The sequence below is a fragment of the Dasypus novemcinctus genome, chromosome 10, assembly GCF_030445035.2.
Source record: "Dasypus novemcinctus isolate mDasNov1 chromosome 10, mDasNov1.1.hap2, whole genome shotgun sequence".
Lineage (NCBI taxonomy): Eukaryota > Metazoa > Chordata > Mammalia > Cingulata > Dasypodidae > Dasypus > Dasypus novemcinctus.
The window spans coordinates 120,919,052-120,935,818 of record NC_080682.1 but is presented as its reverse complement, the minus strand read 5'-3'; positions in this window follow the sequence as shown (position 1 = coordinate 120,935,818).

Genomic DNA, 16,767 nt, shown 5'->3' with positions numbered 1-16,767 from the left:
CAAATAGACACAGAGAACAGACAGTTGGGGAAGGGCGAAGGGGAGAGAAATAAAATAAAATAAATCTTTAAAAAAAAACTCCTCATTGATCTCCTCTCTCCACCTCTTGCCTCCCTCCCCAATATAGTCTCTACATCATATTCAAAGCAATCTTTAAAAAATATAACCTGGACCATGCTAACCCTTGCTTAGAACCTCTCAAGGACCTTCCATTATGTATATTTTAAACAAATCAATTTTATTGATACATATTAATAAAGCATACAATCCATCCAAAGTGTACAAGAAATGATATTGGGTATAATCATGTAGTTGTGCATTCATCATTTCAATCATGATTAGAGTATTTTCATTATTTCAATAATAATGATAAACAAAAACCAGACAAATGAACAAGAAAATTCTTCACCCCTCATCCTCTCTGTTTCCCCTGCTGTACATAGCTGCTATTTCTGGCTATTCTTGCACAATTATGTATTTATTTATGAAGCAGTTTTATTGAGATATATTCACATATCATATCTAAAGTATATAATCAAAGGCTTTTGGTACAAGCACAGTGTCGTGCATTCATCATCAAGAAAATTTAAAAAATTTTTCTCCAAAATAAAAACTCTGCCCCTTAGCATGCCTTCCCTAGCCCTACATGACCACTAATCAAATGTTGTCTTTATAAACTGATTTATATTTATATTTTATTTAAATGGAGTCATACAATATGTTACACGATATGTTTGGTTCATAGTAACGCAAAATACTGTGTGGTTGCCTTCCCTTATATTTTGAACAAAGTCCCACTCCTTCCATGGCCTGCAAGACCTTGCATGATGTGGCCATCGGTCCACCTTTTCAGTCTCTTTTCATCTCACGCTCTCCTCCTAGGTTTTCCATACTTTGGGAAACTCACGATGGAGACCTTCTGCCTGGCATACTCTCCTCCTAAGCCTCCCTATGGCTCCTTTCGACTGCCAGACCTCAGTCTAAAAGTCCTTCTTAGAGAGAACATCCCTTAACACTCAGGGTAAAGCAATCCCATTATGCGCTATTCCTACATCCTGTTTGTTTGCTTCCTAGCACCTACGGTAAATCACAATGCTTTCCTTTCATGGCCAAATTCCTGATTAGGCTAGGATCTCTCAGGGCAACCAGGCTTTTGTTCTCCACTCTATACCCAGGTCCTTGTAGGATGCCCGGCTCAGGGTGTGCATTCAATAAATAGTTTCTGAGTGAACAAAGAAATTGTAATAATAACAATTTCAATTACCACTTAATGGGTACCTTGTTTGTATCTTTAAATTCTCATTCTGCCACTCATTAGCTCTGTGACTTTAGGCAAGTATCTTAACTTCTCTGTTCTTCAGTTTTCTCATCTTAAATGAGGATAATAATAGTATCTCCCTTATAACCTTGTTAGAAGAATCAAATTATTATACCTAAAGCACTTACACAGGGCCCGGCAAATAGCAAGCATGTATAAATGCATAGCTGCTATTGTTTTTGCCATTGTTATGATTATCATTATCCCTGCCACGAAATTGAGGTTCAAGAAGATTAAACTAAGAGCCATATAACTAGTAATTGACTACCTGGGATTCCAACCAGGTAAAATTATGGAATCTTTTTAGGTGAAAGTTGAACGCAAGAAAAGTTATTTATTAAGGACATTATTGAAAGTGTCTACCATATTATATAATCTTTTTGCCAATTGTTTGCTTCTAAATGCTTTTGAAAAGATAACAAAGTGGCATTTTTAAAAGAATATTCAACTAAAAATGGGAACCAAAAATGGCTTAATATAATTACACCTTTCAAAAATTATGTGGTACATGATTATGAACTTTTTGAGTAGAACAAAGGAAAATAAGTGAAATGCCTTGAAGGCATTTATGATGCAGAATAATTTTTACTTTCTAGCTGTCCTTTTACACTTTAACCCTTTCCAAGCTCACTTCTTTTCTGCTGCTTCATTGAATCTGCTCCCACAAAAGTCATCAATGACTTTTCAATTGCCAAACCCAACTGGAGCTTATTTGACCTCAGCTTACCTGGTTTATTTATTTATTTTTATTTTTTAAAGATTTATTTTTTATTTCTCTCCCCTTCCCTTCCCATCCGCCCCAGTTGTCTGTTCTCTGTGTCTATTTGCTGCATCTTCTTTGTCCGCTTCTGTTGATGTCAGCGGCACAGGAATCTGTGTTTCTTTTTGTTGCGTTATCTTGTTGTGTCAGCTCTCTGTGTGTGCAGCCCCATTCCTGGACAGGCTGAACTTTTCTTTCGCACTGGGCGGCTCTCCTTACACGGTGTACTCCTTGCATGTGGGGCTCCTCTACGCGGGGGACACCCCTGTGTGGCAGGGCACTCCTTGTGCGCATCAGCACTGTGTATGGACCAGCTCCATGTGGGTCAAGGAGGCCTGGGGTTTGAACCACGGACCTTCCTTGTGGTAGATAGATGCCCTAACCACTGGGCCAAGTCCGCTTCCCAGCTTACCTGATTTATATGCAATATTTTATATTATTAACCAATTGGCAACCCTGCTCTCAGCATCACCACAACCATTTTCCTACTGCTCCTATTTCTCTGATTATTCTTAATTATCTTGCTGCCTCTTCCCCATAGTTTGACCCCTTGCCTGCTTCCCTTCTAACATTTCTTACTCTTTTCTGGGAAAATATCACCAAAGATTATTGCCTCAACTCTCATATGCCTACATCTCTAACCAGATGCTCTTGAGATTGTAGTTCATACTACATTACCAGCTAATTTACTGAAAAAGTTGGGATTTAAGAGTCTGGAGCTCTCATATATGAACTTCCCTTTTCATCTGATTACTGCTGCTACATAGACCCTCATCATTTCTTCTGTGGGCCACTATCAACTCAACTGGCCCCTCTATACCTAATGTTATCTACAATTCATTCTCTACACTGCTGTAGAGTACTTGTTAAAACATGCAAATCTGAGGTTCTATACTGGATAATGGTAAAGCATCTACCTAAGCCCAATCTTCCCCAAAACAACAAAAAGTCTAGACAAAATATTTAAAAACCAACTACCTGAAGGCACTGGAAAGGATCCCAGAGCAGGCAGAAAGTGAGCAAGAGTCGTACTTGGAAGAAAGAAATGACATGTATGAGTTTCCTTTTTTTTATGGCTTTTGCCTAAGGGCAGATCCCACTTATCCTAAGCAATGCAGCTAAAACTTAGATAAGATAGAAGCATATAGGTTTACTGGATAGAAGAACCAGAGGAAAGCATTCAGGGCAACCAGAAAACTATAAATTGGGGTGATGGGAATCCCAGAAAGTGATTAACTTAGTCATATTAACTGCTGGCTGAAACAAAATTAACAACACTTTTGGAAATAATATAACAGAAACCAGAGTTCCTATGACATATCATTCACAAAGTCCAGGACACAATTCCAAATTACAATAAAGAAACAGGAAAACATAACTCATACTCAAGAGAAAAAGTCAAACAATAAAGATAAACTTTGAGATGAGCCAGGAAATTTTAGCAGAGAAGTAGAAAATTTTACAAAATGAACCAAATAAAACTGAACCATATAGAATTTAAAAATGCAATATCAGAAATAAAAAATTTCCTGGATGAACTTCACAGCAGATTGTAGGTGACAGAAGAAAGGGTTAGTTAACTTGAATATAGATCAATAGAAATAATTTGATTTGCAGAAAAAGGGGAGAAAGACTGAAGACAAATTAACAGAGACTGAGGAATAAGTGGGACAATATCAGAGAAGAAGGCAGAAAGTGCGGCAGAAATTAAAAAAAAAAAAAATCATGGGGACAACCAGCAAAATGGTGGTGGAATAAGGAGCTCCTAGAGTCAGCTCCTGCTACAGGGCAGTTAGTAAACAACCAGAGCTATCTGGAGCTAGCTGAAGCACCTGTATGGGGGCCCCAGGAGACCAGAAGAGCATCATGCCACATCCTTGAAGGAAGGAGGAGACTGTCCCTCTGCAGAGAAGACTCATAAGTAGAGGCTCCACACCATAGAGGCTGGTGCCCATCCTCCATTGGAGGCATAAACCACCTCAGGAGCTGATGCACAGCTGGAATTGAAAGCTCCACTTCCCAAAAAGGGGGGGGGGGGAAGAGGAAGAGATGGTTGGGCACCAAATTCAGCTGTTAATGAGCAAATTCAGTGGGCTAAAGTATACTCCTGAGAACAGCTAAAGATTGAGCTTGTACAAGTCAGAAAGAGGCTGGGAGCCTCCATCTTAACTCCATGCCTGCTAGGAGGGGAAGCAGGTGGACTGAAAATCACAGTCCTGATAAGGACCGGCTTCTTTCCATCCAGATCAGATTGCAGCTCTAGCCTAAGCCCCAGCCCCACCTCTGGGAGGGAGCAAGCTGTGGGGACCTGTGCCAGCCTCTCCAGGAAATTACCAGCCAAGCCCTGGAGGCCAGTGATTATCCTACTTTGGTGGCACAAGCTGCCCCAGGAGCTTTTCTGTGGCTGGAATTGGAAGCTCCATTTTCCAAGACCAGGGGAGGAGGAGATGGTTGGCCACTGATTTTGGCTACTGATTAGTACACTTGGCTGGCTAAGGAATAACCCTAGGAACAGCTAGGCAATGAATCTGTCCAAGTCAGAAAGAGACTGGTAGCTGCCATTTTTACTCCATCCCCAGCCTGAGGGGAGGCTGGACTAACTGGAAATCACAGTGATGGTAGGAGCCAGTTTCTTTGACCAAGATCAGCCCACGGCCCTAGCCTGGGCTTCAGTTCCACCTCTGGCTGGGAGAGGCTGGCAGGTCTTGCACCAGCCTACCCAGGTAACTGCAGGTACCTTTGGCTGGCACAGACTGGATAATGGGAAGTCTACCAGGGCAACTGCAGTCATCTTGGTCTTGCACTGCACAGATTGCTGCCCACACCTGCAGCTCCATCCCCATCCTAGGCAGGGGAGAATGGGGCATGAAAACTCATCTGTCTCTCTGGGCAACTACAGTCTAGGCCTGCATGACTTGGATTATTCCACACAGCTGTGACTCTGTCCTACCTCTGACAAAGGAGAAAGTTGGGAGAAGCTTCATCAGTACCTGGGGCAATGAGGGCAGCTTGAGTTTCCACAGCTTATAGAATCAACTACATCCTTGGCTCCTACTGCATAACCAACAAGGGAGAAAGGGCAGGAAGCCCTAAACTAAAGAGAAAAACTACATCCAGAATAAATAGTCTAGTAAGCCAGATGTGAAGACACCAACAAAAAAATTACATTCCACACCAAGAAACAGGAAGATATGGCCCAGTTAAAGGAACAAGATAAGCCTCCAGATGACAAAAGGAGTTGAGACAACTTATCACAGATGTTCAAACAAATCTTCTTAATAAATTCAATGAAATAGCTAAAGAGATTAAGGATATTAAGAAGACACTGGATGAGCATGAAGAAGAATTTGAAAACATACATAGAAAAATAGCAGATTTTATGGGAATGAAAGGCACAATAAATGAAATTTTACAAAATCATTGAAATCATATAATAGATTTGAGGAGGCAGAAGAAAGGATTGGTGAGCTTTAAGAAATGGCCTCTGAAAGTGAACATACAAAAGAAAAGATGAAGAAAAGAATGAAAAAATTGAACAAGGTCTCAAGGAACTAAATGATGGCAAAAGACATGCAAACATACATGTCATGGGTCTCCCAGAAGGAGAAGAGAAGGGAAAAGGGACAGAGGAATATTTGAAGAAATAATGGTAGAAAATTTCCCAAATCTATTGAAGGACATAGATATCCATGTCCAAGAAGCACAACATACTCCCATCCAAAAAAATCCGAATAGATCACCTCTGAAACACATACTCATCAGAATGTCAAATGCCAAAGACAAAGAGAGAATTCTGAGAACAGCAAGAGAAAAGCAATGCATAACATATAAGGGATACCCAATAAGATTAAGTGCTGATTTCTCACCAGAAACCATGGAGGCAAGAAGGCAGTTATGTGATATATATTTAAGATACTACAAGAGAAAAACTTCCACCCAAGAATCTTGTATCCAGCAAGATTGTCTTTCAAAAATGAGGCTGAGATTAGAATAATCACAGATAAATAGAAACTGAGAGAATTTCTAACCAAGAGACCAGATTTTCAGGAAATGCTAAAGGGTGTGTGCCTGAAAAGAAAAGACAGGAGAGAAAGGCCTGGAAGAGAGTCTAGAAATGAAGATTATACAATAAAAGTAACTAAAAGTGTCAAAAGAGTGGTGAAAATAAATATGACAGATAAAACTCAAATAGGAATAAACTTAACCAATGATGTAAATCACTTGTATTAAGAAAACTGCACCTCAATGTTAACAGAAATTTAAAAAGTCCTAAATAACAGGAAAAACTTTCCGTGCTCATGGACTGGAAGACTAAATATCATAAAGATGTGAATTCTGCTCAGATTGATATACAGATTCAATGCAACCCTGATAAAAAAATTCCACAAGCACTGAAAAAAAATTGAAAACATGAACATCAAATTTATTTGGAAGGCTAAGGGGTCCTGAATAGCCAGAAACATCATAAAAAGGAAAAGCAATCCCCCATCTCCAGACTTTAAGTCATATTACCTAGTTGTAGTGATAAAAACAGCATGGTACTTGCCTAAAGACAGACACATAGAACAATGGAACCAGATTGATGGCTCAGAAGCAGACCCTCACAGGTATGGTCAAGTGATTTTTGACTAGCCTGTCAAACCCACATGGCTTGGGCAGAACAGTCCATTCAACAAATGGTGCTGAAAGAACTGGATATCCATAGCCAAAAGAAGGAAAGAGGACCTCTATCTCACACCGTATCCAAAAATTAACTCAAAATGAATAAAAAACCTAAATATAAAAGCAAGAACCATAAAGCTTCTAGAAGAAATTATAGGAAAATATCTCCAAGACTTGGTGGTAGACGGTGGATTCTTAAAGGAGATAAGAGGAGGACTGAAATGGACTACTGATGTTTAATGTAGGTAGAAGTTTTAATTAGCTTTAGTTTAAAAGTGTGGAAATGTATAGAGTAGATGGTAACAAATAATGAGTAACAGCTAGCTTATAAATGGGGATGTAGCTGAAAATGGTAGTCTATGGATATAAATACCAATTGACAGAATGCTAGAGAATAATCTAGAAACTGAATAGCACTGTAAACCAAGAGGTGGCTGAGAATTGTGGTTGATGGTACAGATGCAAGAGGATCCTTTGTGAGCTAGAGTGAACGTACATCACTACTGCAGGGTGTTGGGAATGTGGAGAAGCATGGGAAAAATACAACTGGAGTGACCTATGGACTGTGGTTAGCAGTAATAATGTAATATGCTTGCATCTATGCCAAAGATGTTGATAATATTGATAATGGGGCAGTATGGAGAATGTGTGCCAAATGTACACTATAGGTGTGATAACAATCAGATGATATTATTTTATCTGTAACAAAAGTTCCACCACAGTGTGCTGTGTTGATAGATGGATGTTGTGTGGGAATTCTGCACATGTGCATGATTGTTTTATGAGTTTACAACTTCTGTCATAAAAAATAGATTTAAAAAATAATAATAGGGTTGGTTGGGGGGAAATTATACCAAATGTAAGATAAGGACTATAATTAGTAGTAAGATTTTGACAATATTCTTTCGTAATCTGTAACAAAGTGTCTCACGACAATGCAAGGTGTTGGTGGAGGGTTGATATATGGGACCCCTGTATGATGTTATGCATGTTTGCTTTGTAAGTTCACAACTTTTACTATACACTTATTGTTTATGTATGTTCATATATAAATGATATAAAGATAATAATAATAATAGGGTGAGTTGGGGGAAAATACTTTGGTTAGTAGTAATATTTTGACAATGCTCTTTAATCATTAGTTTAAAATGTTTAATAACAATGCAAGGTATTGGTGGTAGGGTGAGGTATGAGAGTCCTGTATGATGTTTTGCATGTTTGTTTTGTAAGTTCACAACTATTAGTACACACTTATTGTTTATGAATGTTTATGTGTGCATGGTATACTTCAATAAATTTTTTTAAAAATGAAAAAAAAATCATGGCTGAAATTTCCTCAAATTTGAGGAAAGCCATACAGTCACATATTTAACGAACTCAGAGAATCCCTGCACAGGACAGATAGAAAGATAGCCATCACATAGTCCAGCAGTTAAGCAAGAGCAGCAATAACAAAATCTATGGTTATGTATATAACGTTTTGATGCATAATCTTCATTTCTTTTTCTACTCATCACCACCCAACTTTATGCCTAGAAAGATTATAATGGCTACTTCTTTTCAAATCATGGCTTAGGGACACAAGCAATGTAGTTGATTCTCTGAAAGCACTTTTGAAAATACAAAGGCAAGCTTGAAAATGATGTGATGGAAAAAATGGGATTTCTTATAAGCAATTATGTATAACATAGTCTCCAATTCCTTTTCCTACTTATGATGATTCAATTATTCATTAATTCATTTATTCCTCTAATCATGAAACTTGTGGCTTTCAACTGTGGGTCAAGCACTGAGGGGACAATGAAAATACTGCCCTTCAGAATTCATCATATCCATATTGGTCATGTTTTGGATTGTTACTTCTTTTCTGAAGAAAAGAAATGTCTATTTTCCACAGTGGCTATACCATTTTACATTCCCACCAACAATGTACAAGGATTGAATCCTATTCTAAAAACAACTTTTAAAATCATTTCTGTATCTTATTGCAAAAGCAATACATAGGATATTTAGAAGCCATAGGAGCATAAAGTTAAAAAATTCATTATCTATAATTACACAATGGGCACCTATGATGTGCCAGGGACTGTCCTTGGTACCAAGAAGAGAGGAATAGAAAAAAAAAAAATCCATACTTTCATTCTAAAGGTGAGTCACATAAGAAACAAATAAATAGATGTATAACATAATTCCCAAGGAGGAATTTCAAGAAAATGAAAGTCATGTTGTTAGACTAAATAGAACAAGAGGGAGAAAATTTAGAATGCTGAAAGTGAGCATTTATAAGACATCTATTTTTTATATTAGTCAGCCAAAGGGGTGCTGATGCAAAATACCAGAAATTGTTTGGTTTTTATAAAGGGTATTTATTTGGGGTAGGAGCTTACAGATACCAGGCCATAAGGAATAAGTTACTTCCCTCACCAAAGTCTATTTTCACATGTTGGAGCAAGATGTCTGCCGACATCTGCCAGGGTTCAAGGTTCCTCTCTTCCTGGGGCTGGCTTCTCTTTCCTCTGTGTACTGAGTTCTGGGGCTCCAGCTTAAGGCTTCAGTATCAAACTCCAATATCAACCCCCCCCCCACTCTATCCTTTGCCATACATTTTATCTGTGAGTCCCCACCCTTTGGGGACACACCTTACTGGCACAAGAGGTTTATATAATTACTTAATCGAGTAAACCTATGAATCCAATATAATCTAATATGCCCAGAGGAGATCAGTTTACAAGCGTAATCCAATATTTCTTTTTGGAATTCATCAATAATATCAAACTGCTACACAACTTTATTGAGTTACAATTCACATACCATATAATTCACCCATGTAAAGTGTACAACTCAATGGTTTTGATATATTCACAGAGTTGTACAACCATCTGACAATCAGTTGTAGAACATTTTAATCATCTCAAAAAGAAACACTGTACCCTTTAGCTATCATCCCTAATTCTGCCATCCTCTCAACCCTAAGCAACCACTAATCTACTTCTTTGTGTATGTATTTGCCTACTCTAGGGAGTCTTTTTTTTTTTATTGAAAATTTTAGCTCATTTTAGGCAATTTAGAAATTATCTCTGAGTAGCAAATGTTAAAGATCTAAATATTTTGCATTTAGGCCTCTTGTTGATAGTTGAGCCTTTTTTAAACAACTTATAAAATGCTAAAATATATCCCACTTAGGAGCAATCTAGGCATTGTGGCTGTGTCCAAGGGGCTAAACAATTTTTGACTGATATTTTAAAAAATGGAATTGGCTCGGCATTTCAGTGTTATTTAGATAAATTCTGAATTTACTTCTCTGTCATTTGAAGAAGGCACAAGTTATTATTATGATCAGAGAAGAGCTTTAGTGAAAATTGATCTGCCATCATCCATCATCTCCCTTTAGTCTGGTGAGATACTGCTGTTACCTCTTGATGAAATGTTCGACAAAACCTTGCCTGCCCTACAATTTCTGCAGATCTTACAGGAGCAATCTGAGCTCAAGCAATATTAGTTTCTGTTCCTTCTCTCCATTCATGTCTTTTAATGATACTTTATTTTTTGTGAGTTGTATAGATGTCCTCTTGAAAAAATTCAAAATAGTTCAACTTTTCTGTTGTTGTTGAAAATTTTAAGTGAATGTGTGATCTTGTTTCCTGAAGAAACCTGTCTCCAAATCCTATTTTGAAAAGAACATTTATGAGTAGCATAGAGCTTGGCATATCACTGGGTATGAAGCAATACAGTACTTTTCTAGCAGAGCTTCGCTAAAATGTTCATTTCTTTAAGCTAACCTTTTAAATGACTTTTATTTAGCATTCTCAGTGGCTGAAGAGGGTAAAAGTGCTTGAAGATACACAACACATAGGACAGAAGGGCAAACATTTTTCAGTATAGAGTGCTAGGATAAACTTTTGATCAGAAGCTGGATATTGGACTGTCAAAATGTCCCAGCTTTGTGGGTGAATATTGCAGACCTATGCTGCAGGGAGGGCCCTGGTTATCCCTGGCTCCTGGAAAGCAGAGGTTGGTGCTCCACTGCCAGTGCCTTTTCACCTGCTCCCAGCCACCCCACCCTGCATTCTGTTCTCTGGGTGGTCCTCAATGCCAACCTCTCCCCTAGCTCCAAATCTAACTAGCTTTGTTGCTCGGGCCATATCACTTGCCCTCTCTGCATCTGTTTCTTGCTCTGAAAATGAAAGGAGATGGACTGAATGAGTGCCCAGGTGGCTTCAAATTAAAGTATGGTGCCCTCTCCCCCGCTCATGCCTATCTCCATGACCCCAAGATGGTTCACAAACACTAAAACCTCACCCCCCTGGGACTGGGGGCCAGGAGAGGGACTTACAGGAGAGAGAGGCTCTAAGAATTGTCCTCAGCCTTCTTGGTCTTTCCACTTCTTCTTCCTGAAATAGGGATCCCTGGTGACTACCTTCTCTGCTGTTGACCCCAAGGGAGGGGACAGTGGGTGATCCACCTCAGGCCACATCCAGCAAGGCGTGATACTTACACACAGCTGGGGCAGGTTGGGGGCAGCCTCACGCGGCTGTGGCCCTAGAGCTGGGAGCCCTGGCTGGAGAGTGGGTCCAGGTGTTGAATGTCCGTGGGGGCCTCATCTGACTGCAACCCTGTTTCCTCATCGGTGGAGTGGGGAGCACATCTCCAGCCTACCCTGACAACAACTCAAAGCATTGTTGGAAGACCAAATCCGGAAAGTCATTCGACAATCTTTTTTCTTTCTTAAAAAGACACCACGGGGTGCATATGTGTCCTTTGGGGAATTAAAACGCTAATTCTGATTCAGGAGATCCGGCTGGGGCCTGAGAGTCCACATTGCTAATAAGCTGGGGGTGAAGCACCTGGACCCCACTCTGATCGGCAAAGAAATAAACCATTAGAAATTTGGAAAATGAAAAAATGTCTAAACCCTACCACCTTAACGCTACTTTTGCTTCTGATATTTTCCACTCAGCACTAGTCATGCACGCTTTCCCTGCTTCTACAAATAATGCAGATTACAAAGTTTCTGTAATTTTGACTGGGAAACGGTTGCACAGTGTTCTACACTGTTGCAATGCCACCCTGCATCCAGCCACTTCCCCAAGGTGGGCCCGCAGGGACCTCCACTGTGGGCTGCTGTGTGTGGCTGCGCGAGGCCCAGGGACCGCTGCAGGGAAGCAGTGTGCTGCCGGGACAGCTGGGGCACGTTTCTGGTTTGCTCCTGTTTTTCCCTAGGATAAATTCATGGGAGTAAAACTGTTCAAGACTATGAATAGATTTATGAATTCTTGTTACCTTTGACCTATTGTCCAGAAAGCCAACAAAATTGTACACGTGTACATATTTTGATTATTAAAAATATAAATTTATTATGTAAAAGTATAAAAAAAAGGTCATCACCTTAATACCACTAACTGTTTTATTCTTTCAGTTTTCTCAATCATTAATTTGTCCATTAAACACTTATTGTATGCTTAAAATGTGCCAGGTGAAATATTATGCATTTAGGATTGTATTAGTCAGCCAAAGGGGTATCTAATACAGAAATCTGTTGGCCCTTTTTTTTTTTTTAGATTTATTCTCTCCCCTTCCTCCCGATGTCTGCTCCCTGTGTCCATTCGCTGTGTGTTCTTCTGTGACTGCTTCTATTCTTATCAACGGCACTGGGAAACTGCATTTCTTTTTTTGTTCTTGTGTCATCTTGCTGTGTCACCTTCTCCAAGTGTGCGGCACCATTCCTGGGCAGGCTGCACTTTCTTTCGCGCTGGGCAGCTCTCCTTACGGGGCGCACTCCTTGCGTGTGGGGCTCCCCTACGCGGGGGACACCCCTGCGTGGCAGGGCACTCCTTGTGCGCATCAGCACTGCGCATGGGCCAGCTCCACACGGGTCAAGGAGGCCTGGGGTTTGAACTGCAGACCTCCCATGTGGTAGACGGACGCCCTAACCACTGGGCCAAGTCCGCTTCCCCTATTGGCTTTTGTAAAGGGTATTTATTTGGGGTAGAAGCTTACAGCCACAAGGCCCTAAGGAGTCCAAATCAAGGTACCATAAGAGGTACTTTCTTACCCAAAGTTATCTGCCGTGTACTGGAGCAAGATGGCAGGCGACGTCTGCCAGGGTTCAGCCTTCCTCTTCCTCTTGAGGCTCTGTGATCCCGGCTTCTTCTAAGCTCAGCTGTAGGCTGGCATAAGGATCGTCTCTCTTCCAGGGGCTCGTTGCTTTCCAGGCTCAGCTGCTCTGGCCTCTCCACAAGGTCAGCTGTAGACCATCAAGCTCATCTCTCTTCCCAGGGCCTCCGCTATGTCTATGGAGCTGTCTCTCATCCTCTGTGTTGTTCTCTGTGTATCTGCTTCCGTGTGAGAGTCCGTTTTATCAGCACAAGGGTCAGGGACTCAATGCTGAGTCACACTCCCATGACGTGGTTGAATCGAAGCCCTAATCTTAACATAATTTAGTCAAAGGCATCTCAGCTGAATCTAATACAGTCAAAGGGGCTCACACCCAGAGGAACAGACCAGTTTACGAACATAACCAATATTTATTTTTGGAATTTATAAATATTATCAAACTGCCACAAGGATATTATAGGGAATAGTCTTTTTGTTTAGGAATAGGTACAAAATTATGTTCTATCTATCCATCTATCTATCTTTACATATATGACAACACTATATATAACACTCTTTCCCTATGTTACAAAATGCCTTTATTCACAATGTTTTATCACAAGTAGCAAAACAAAATGCAATCATTAATTAAGCCCAGTGTAAACCAGCCATTGCATTCTGCCCTCTGGGTGTAAACAAATATGAAAAAAGACTGGTTCTTCCCTTTAAGGCTTATTAAAGTATTAGAAAATTTGTAAAAAAAACAAAAACAGAAAACAGGAATATGAAAGTAAAGGAATGATTTCTCTAACATCAGTCAGAATCTAGCACTGGATTGAGTGGATGGAAACCCTGTACTTACTGCCTGCTCCTCTTTGGATAAGTTACTTGATCTCTCTGTGCCTTAGTTTTCTCTGTAACCACCTTTAGTGGTGGGCTGAGAATAAAAATGTGCATTAGCTGTTCACGGTGCCTAGCATGTAGTAAAGGCTCATCAAACGGTAGCGATGTTTTTACAGCTGTGAGTGCTGCTCATTGAGGACCTCGGATTTAAGTCCTTGTTCTGCCACTAAGCGGCCATGTCATTTCGGGCAACACTTTTCTCCCTGGGCCTCACTTCTCCCTTTGTGACGTGGGAAGTGAGGAGGAAAGGGAGTGATCTCACTTGTCCCTGGCAATGTCAGTCGACCAACCGCCTGGCACAAAAAGTCAGGCTCTTCCCAGGAGGGTCGGTGGGGTTGGTGGCCAGGCTCGCCATCTGGTCGACCTGGTCAAGGTCTTGCCACCTCGCCTGCCTCCCGCCCACGGTTGTTGGCTCCTTCCTCCAGTGAGGTCGCCAGCCCACCCGGGTGCTGCTCTGGAGAGGAGATGTGATGTGGGGGCATTTTTGGGATTTTGAGTTGTCCTTAATGATATTGCAGGGTCAGATGCTGGACTTTGTATGTCCTGGCATAACCCACTGAATGTACAGGGAGAGTGTGAACTAGAGGGTAAACTATTATCCACGTGGTGCAGCAGTGCCTCGACATGTGTTCACTGAGTGCGATGAGTGTGCCGCAATGATGAGGGAGGTTGTTGGTGTGGGAGGAGTGGGGTGGGGGGTGTGGGTATACGGGAACCTCTTATATTTTTTTTAATGTAACATTTTTTGTGATGTATATATCTTCAAAAAAATACAATTTACAAAAATGAAAAAAAAAAGGAAAACTCAGTACAGCTGAAATATTGACACATTGTCCTGAGCCTTTGTAACTGAGGGTTGAGAATTATATGAATGCTGTTATATTTTAAAAATAGCTAAAGGTTAATATCTGACATTGCTGAACCTGGTTGGATTTAGCCTAGACCCGCTATTAGGATGGCCACTCTAAACAGGTCTCACCCCTGTTTATGGTTACACAAAACTCAGCCTGTCCTTGGGTGTAACCGCGCCATCCTCCTGCTGGCTATCCATCTGAAAACCTTGCAACTGGCCTCTGCTCTGTAGCTGCTGTCCCAGGATCTTGATCTCTGATAAGGACTGTAACTCATGCTGGTTTGGTGCCCACCCCACCATGTCCGACTCCTCATTTATTTATGAAGGAACCTGTGTCCAGCTCCCCCCAGTTATTCACTAGCACCCTGGCGGCATAAAGTATTAGAGTTTCTGCCGTTGGGGGGCTGATTTGAGAGTCAGCATCTCTGGTCTCCTCCCTAGCCTTGGCCGGTGTGTCTCTGTTCTGCCTGCCAAGTGACGGAACCCAGCCCAGCCCCACCCGGGCCCTCTCCAGTTGGCACCCAGCGTGGGGCTGGATGTCCAGAGATTGTCCCTGGCGATGCAGGACTTGACAACTCCAGGATGGGCCTCCCCGACAACGTGGGATTAGACCAAAAAGGGGGGGGGGGGCGGGAAGAAATAGGACGCAATAAAGCTTTAATGGCTAAGAGATTTCAGATAGAGTTGTGAGGTCATTCTGGCGGTTGTCCTTCGGCAGGGTCATTCGTTTAGAGACGCCCATGGCCCTGCTGAGAGTGAGAACTGCTCCCCGAAGAGGACTTGGTTTAAGTTTCTCTAAAATGATTTATGGAAGTCATTTTATGAAAATGAGGATATAAGTAGCATGTGTGCTAGTCCTGAATCAGCTGCTATCTGCTGCATTGGCTCTTTGGGTGTGACCCCGAATGACTTTTCAGGAAACACTGCATGTTTAGCTCCATGCCCTGTCTGACCGTGCTTTCTTATTCTAAGTTCCCTCCTAAAGTCAGCGGTTATCTGGAGCCTAGCTAGCCCAGACATTTGGGTTTTCCTCAAAAACAAACCCCACTAACTACCAGCATAGCTCCCTTCATTTTGTTCCTTGAAATTCTGTCCCTACACGACTTACCCTGCGTCCTAAGTAAGTTATCTTAAAACTAATCACATCTTTTTATTTGTAGGTGATTGCAGGCTAATGAACTCTTCATAGCATACCAGCCTCTCCAGACCAGTGCCCTAGAAAAAGCAATGTCCGGTCAACAGTATCTCCATTGTGTGGATTGCACCTTTTACCAGAAAAAAGAACCCTAAAATCATCCCTTCTCACCAGGTAGTAGCCAGATAGAATGATGCCCAAATTCCAAAGATTGAAAATGTATATTTAATGAGGGGGAAATCATAGTACTAGAAAAACCCAGTCTTCCTCTTTAATTTCCTTGTCTTATAGCTTTGGCAACTGATATGTTTAGAGTAAGAGCACCACGTACTTGTATGGTGCATTTTTGCAGTCTTGTGCTTTTACATGCTTTATCTCACTTAAGCTTCTTAAGTCCTAGAGATAGGCAGTAAGGCATCATTATTCCCATTTCCCAGAGGCTGCTACTTTGGGTAAAAATTAGCATCTATGAAGTGGGTGCTGGAGGTAACAAGATAAATAAGGCCCCGATTCTGCCCTTAACCCACAGACTAGCAGGGGAGAGAGATATGTACAGAGATCATTCCAGTATAACATGTTACCTGATGAGGTAGATCCAGCCCATCACCTGTCTTTGTAAATAAAGACAGACTCTAGGAGAAAGCATGGCCTGTTTAGACTTTGACAATAAATCGGAGACAAAATTCCCATTGTTTAAACCAATCTACTGACTGGTATTTGTCATAGCAGCTCTGGCAAACTAAAGCAGTAAGAATTGTGGGATGAAGGACAAAGTGGACGTCCCAGGCAGTGAAAGCCCAGGAAATATAAAATGGAATATGTGTGGAAAACTCCATGAAGTGTGTTGTTACTAGGAGATGGTGTGTGCAAAATGGGAACTGGAGCAGATGAAGAAGTTGGTCTAGAGGTGTGGGTGATTTGTAGGTGGTTATGAGTTTAGGTGGAACAGGACTAGAATACAGTTTTTTTTTGACTGGTATGATTATGTGTTTATAACAACATCAAGGCGGGCAAATATACAGCATACACCTTGTCACTCTAGC